We start from the raw sequence: 6,244 nt of genomic DNA, 5'->3' as shown, positions 1-6,244 counted from the left end.
AGCTAGTCTGGTTTACAGAGCTAGTTCCAGGACAGCCAGTGCTGCATAGTGAGACTGTCTTAACTTCCCCCTCAAAGAAAACAAATAGAAATCATAAGTGGAAGTGTGGGGAGGGGGAATGAGAGAGAAGAGTCACAATTCTGCACACAGAAGGAGCAGTGAACTGAACTTGCTCTTTGAGGGCGTAACTGTGTGTGTTTGGGGGCCAGGAGCTTGTAATATAAGTAAGTGTGTGTGTGTCATTCCCTCACACTACTGTGAGTGTGTCAAGTTTACCACAGTCTTGTGTCCTGGGGGGTTCCTGTCCCAGCAGGAAGCACAATATGAACTTAGCGGTGTCTCTCGGTCTGCTGTAAGCTTTACCATCTCTGTGTCTCTGAGGAAATACACCAGAGCTCTTTCCTTTCCGGCCATAGCACCTTTCAAAATGTAGTTAAATCCTCTGCTAACTATCACTCCCTGTGTTCATTTCCAAGCATCTATATGGCACCAACTGCATGCCAACACAGGTCCATGGCCTTGAGGAGCTGGTTCTGGAGTCTGGGAAGGCCACACTGGTTGCTGCTGACCTGCTGTAGCTAAGTGAATGCAGGACTGTCTGGAGTGCCTGCCCATCTCTTTGCTGAGTCTACTCTTTCCTCATACTTCACCCCATATTGAGTTATTGTGTGCAGCCTCTCCAAGCCCCTCCCAAGCCCTTGAAGCCTCTGTTTCTCCTCCTGGGGATGAATGCCCTCTAGACTTTAAAAGAAAACCCCTACTCCAATGGGAAGCTGCTGTCTCAGACGAAGGAGCTGGTTCCTAGTGGTGCCAGCTGGTTTCTTCTAGTCTGTGCAGAGGTTTGAGAGGGATGGGATCACTTACAGCCTATCACTGGTCACCAAAAGTCTACCTGAGATGGTGGGTCTCAAGTTTGTGGTCCCCACTGCTGCTGCAAGATACAAACACAGGTGGGGGTGGGGGGTTACTACCATGGTTGAAACTCCTTTCTGTGCTTCTTTGACTTGCTGTGTTAGGGTTGACCTTGGTTCATCTGATGTCCACTAGACTTGGCTGCTGGTGTCCATTGCAGGTGTGACTGAGTTCCAATCTTGGCCATCATCTTGAGTACCATTATATTATCTTTGTGCTCAGATTTAAATAGCCAGCTTGTAGCTTTATTATGGGCCTCTTTTCCTTTGATGCCTACGGAGAGATAACTCACTGGCTACTTCCACCGACTTTGGTACCCTCCCACCTCAGTCAATATCAGTCAGGAAGATGGCAAGGACTATTTGATCAAGCACCAAGGGCTTTCCTTATTACCCAGACAGCTTCTCAGCTATGATCTCTCCCCATGGTGCCCTCAAGTGACAGGCAAAGCTGAATTGCTGCCTGGAGATGTGTGGAGAAGGGGTCCTGAAAGGGCACTTGAGGTTGTCATGGCTCCTGGTGGAAAAGGCTCAGGGCCACCAGAACAAAGCTTGCTTCTGGGAAGCCTGTGGTGTTCGCATCTGAGACAAGACAATGCTGGCAAGCAATAGCGGTGTCAGTGCACTTAATCAGGAGAGGAAGAGCCTTGTCCTGGAGAAAGTGTATCCAGTTCAGTGTTCCTGTTGGACTCTAAGATCCAAAACCAGAGGACACGCTCCCCCAGAAACACTCACGGACAGGATTCGCTGCAATAACATGAGGTTTATTGATGATAAGAACCAGTGTACTGGGGTTCCCATGTACGCAGACAAGAGGAACCCCGAGCCAAAGTTGGGAACAGTTTTTATAAAGAGTTCACAAGAGAAACCACAAAGGCTGACCTTCCCAGGTCTGATCTCTAGGTGACTCAGATTATGACAATGAGCGTCTTCCATTTGCCCAGGTTTATTACGTTAAGGGCCCAGTTTCCTGATTACCTCTCATCTTGGTTCTCCTGGAATGTGTCTGTGTGCTCTGGGCCTTCCTCACCCACAGGTGGGTTCCCTCCCCTGTGGTCTGAGGAATGTTAATCAGCCTCTCCCTTCTTCCTCTGAATGCTAATCTAGCAAGTGTCCTCTGACTAAGGAATGTCCCCCTCCCTGGATATGTCCTGGGACAGTGGGGTTCTTTCAATTTTAAGTTCAAACCGAGACCTGAAAGTCCTACATCCCCACACCCTGTGCTTTTTTCCCTGACAGCACTGCAAAATGAAGATCAGGACGAGCATGCTCAGATGCTAGCACCAACCAGGAGAGGCTAGATAGAACGTTTAACTCCTCCAATATGAAATCATCGCTAAAAATAGACTTCATTCATCCACATGGATATCATTGGGAACCCTTGTGTGAATACCAGGCTTAACATTGAGAAGCTCGGAGCTGGAGAGATGGTAATGTGGCATGAGCCAGGTGTGGTGGCCACATCTGTAACTCTTGACAGTTGAGTGGGGACAGAGTATAGAAATAGATAGATAGCTCTGGAGCTCCTGGGCAGCCTTTTGGTGAGTGTCTAGTGTAGTAAGAGATCCAGCCTCAAAGGATAAGATGGAGGCTGACAGTGGAAGACACCAGCACCAAGCTTAAGTCTCCACACTCATGTAAACTCTATACACTCATAGCCTATGAACATGTGCACACACATGGGACACACACACACACACACACACACACACACCACTTGGGAGTGGCTAACCCCTAGTAAAATGTATTCTCTATCTCTCAGAAGCCCTTGACTGTAGCTCTTTATCTAGGGGTGGGCAGTGGTGTCCCATCTGGATTGTCATCATGCAGGTCTTGGCCAGGCAACCATGTCACTGGAATTTCATGGATACAGCTTCTCTTTCATGTCTAGAAGATGTGATCTCGCAGCAGACCCTCTGACCCTCTGGATGCTACAATCCCTCTGCATCCTCTTCAACAACATTCTCCGTGCCTTCGGTGTAAGAGTTGAACTGTAGATGTGCCAACTGGGATTGGGTACCCCAGGGCCACTCTCCACATTTTGAACAGTTTTGGATCTCTATAACAGTCCTCTTCTACTGCTGCTGGGTGGGGGAACCTCTCTGCTATGGATGGGGTGAGAGTTACACTTACACGTAGGTGTAGAGATGAGTACTTAGGGTACAGGTAGCCATCAGTTTAAGATGACAGCAGTAATAGGTCCTCCTCTAGGGCCTATGGCTTCTCCAGTGTGGATAGTTGGGTAATTACATTACCTGGCATGTATTCCTTCCTATGGAGCAGACCTAAGTCTGATTGACAGCTGTTGGTTACCCCCCAAGACTAAGGTGCCACTACTATTGCACCCTGGGGATGTCTTGATGTCATAGTGTTAACTCATAAGTTTTACAGTCGACACAGCTGTCTTTATAAGTTTTTTTTTTCCAGCAAATGCTGTACACCATCTGTTGTTTTGGAGAGCCAGGTATGATGAGGTGGAAGAGGTGTCTCTGCGGGCCCATGCTGAGGCATCCTCTCCCCCTGAGGTACCAGTCATATGATGGATGTAGTATGGAATGGTTTTATTTAGGGCATGAGAAAGGGAGTTGAGGATGGAGGAGAGAGAGAGAGAGAGAGAGAGAGAGAGAGAGAGAGAGAGAGAGAGAGAGAGAGAGAGAAGAGGTTGGCCAGGAACAAGTAGAGAGAGGGGGAGGCATCCCTTTTTATAGTGAGTTAGGCATGCCTGGCTGTTGCCAGGTAACTGTGGGGTAGAGCCTAGAAGGAATGCTATCACCATCTAAATGCAGATGACATTCCGGTTTAGCAGTAAGCAATCTGGGTTTCATGGACCAGTAGCAAGAGATCAACAAGGAGCCAGTGAGCATATGAGTGTGATGCTGGGAAGTGCCCAGATACTTTCTCATCACTGCCACCAAATACTTGACAAGAAGAACTGCAGGGAGAGAGTGTTTACTTTGGGTACAGCCCATTGTATAGAGGAAGGCATGCTGGCAGTCATGGTCCATGGCTATGACAGTGCAAAGGTAAGGTTTCTTACATCTGGGAGAACCAGAAAGCAGGGCTGGAATACAAAGCTCAATGATTTACCTCCGCACTGCCACCCCAAGAGATTCATTCCCTTTAACTAAGCCCACTTCCCAAGGATCCCACAGTGTTCCAAAACAGACCCCCAAGATGGTGATCAAACTGTTTGGTTTCAGACCCTGAGAAAAAGAACTGAAGTGCAATTTTACATACTAAAGCAGACTTAGCCTCTGGGTTCTCCCAGAATCCCTCAGTCCCTACCTGACATACCCTGCCCCTAACCCTGAACTTTCCAGCCCAGGGACTGGGCTGCCCTTCCCCCAGAGGGTCCTCCATATGTAGTCAGACTTTTTGGTCTCTCTCTTCTTCTCCTGTGTGTGCATGCCTTTTCCTTCCTTCCTTCCTTCCTTCCTTCCTTCCTTCCTTCCTTCCTTTCTTCTTTCTTTCTTCCTCCTTCCTTCCCTTCCTTCCCTTCCTCCCTCCCTCCCTCCTTTCTTTCTTTCTTTCTTTCTTTCTTTCTTTCTTTCTTTCTTTTTCTTTCTTTCTTCTCTCCCTCCCTCCCTCCCTCCTTCTGTCCTTCCTTCCTTCCTTTCTTCCTTCCTTCCATCCTTCCTTCTTCTCTCTGTCTGTCTCTCTCTCTCCTTCCTTCCTTTCTTCTTTCTTTCTTCCTCCTTCCCTCTCTTTCTTTCCTTCCTTCCTCCCTCCCTCCCTCGCTCTTTCTTTCTTTCTTTCTTTCTTTCTTTCTTTCTTTCTTTCTCTCTTTCTTTCTTTCTTTTTCTCCTCCCCATGGTGACTCCCCTGTCCTCAATCCTTGGGGCCAGTGAACTCACTCTAGAGCAGCTTCCCAATAAACCTGCCTTTAAAATAATCAAATCTGATTTAAGTTGGCTCATCTCACCAGCAAAAAAATAACCTACCTGCTCTAAAACAGGAACCTGAGGGGGATGCTGTCACATCCAAGCCCTGACAACAGGGCAAAGAGAGAGGGGACACTTGGAGGAATCACGCTGAATGCAGACAAGGGTGCCTGACAGAGTGTCTCTGAGGAGAGATATGGTCTGAGCGCTGACGGCTGAGAGGGAGGCAGCCATGAGGCAACAGCTTGCCCTGCTGCCACACAGCTGTCTCACCAAAGGCTCCGAGTCCCAAGCAGCTCTGGTGGCTTCCCTAGCTCCCATTCCTTACGGGCCACCTTTTGCCTGTGTCCATTACTTCAGTGGTGCCACCACTGTTTGCCAGCCACCCCACCCAGACCCTTGACAGCCACCCTAACGCTCTCAGAAGGGCCTGATGTCACCAACTTTCTGGGGCAGCCACACCTCCAAGCCCATTACTGGGCCTTATTTTGGCCAGGCCCTCAGCAGGTATTGTAACACTTACCCAATGAATAGTCCTTGCCCAGATAGAGTCTCTCTCCTGTCAAAGTCCTCTCCCAGTGCCAAGTTCACCTGCCTCCTGAATTCCTCTCACCTGTAGTACGAGGCTTCAAGACATCTTGGAAAAGCACAGCAGCTGGGCGCTGGAGTATGTCACCGTCACCAACATGTCATTCATTGTTCTGGCAGGTAGAAGTGACCAGCAGGCCATTACCAGGCTGTGCTCCCTCACTGGTGCTGGTGGCCCGCCATCCCTCATCACTCCAACCTCTGCCCCCACCACCCTATAGCTGTCTTCTCTGAGTTCAATGTACCCTTTCTAGAAGGATACCAGTCATACTAGATTAGGGCCCACCTTACTGCCTTGTGATAATTTTCCTCTGCAAAGACCCCATTTCCAAATAGGATCCCATCCTGGGGGGCTGGGGTGTTAAGACTTCAACATATCTCATGTGTGTGTGTGTGTGCGCGCGTGTGTGTGTGTGCATTTGCACATCTCCCTCCTAAGACCTACCATGCCTTTACATCCGCCTTAATCACATCTCAATTTTTTATTCTTCCAAAGAGCCATCTCCTCTCTGTCCTCACATCTTGTGTAACCACTTAGAATGAAAACATTTCCCTCCTGACGGAGAGCTCATCCCATAAGACTCATGAGAGTCGCAGGGTCCTTACCTAAGTAATGAAGACATCAAATAATTAGTGGGGTGGAGATGCTCTTTAGTGGAGCTGCCTACAAGTTGAACAGGAAGCTCCAGGAATGTGCCTTCATCAGTTGTCACCCATGCTGGGGTGAGCTTCGTGCTGATACAGCTGTCTTTGATTCTCTTGTGTTCCTGTGAATGACCTCAGTCACCAAGCTAGACTTGAGTGTGGGATCGTTTCTTTGATCCCTTGATAGTACCCTATCTGAACGGAGTATCCATTTTATTT

Source organism: Grammomys surdaster, unplaced genomic scaffold (genome assembly GCF_004785775.1).
Source record: "Grammomys surdaster isolate TR1022 unplaced genomic scaffold, NIH_TR_1.0 690, whole genome shotgun sequence".
Lineage (NCBI taxonomy): Eukaryota > Metazoa > Chordata > Mammalia > Rodentia > Muridae > Grammomys > Grammomys surdaster.
The sequence above is the reverse complement of the archived record's forward strand: the minus strand, read 5'-3'. Positions refer to the sequence as shown.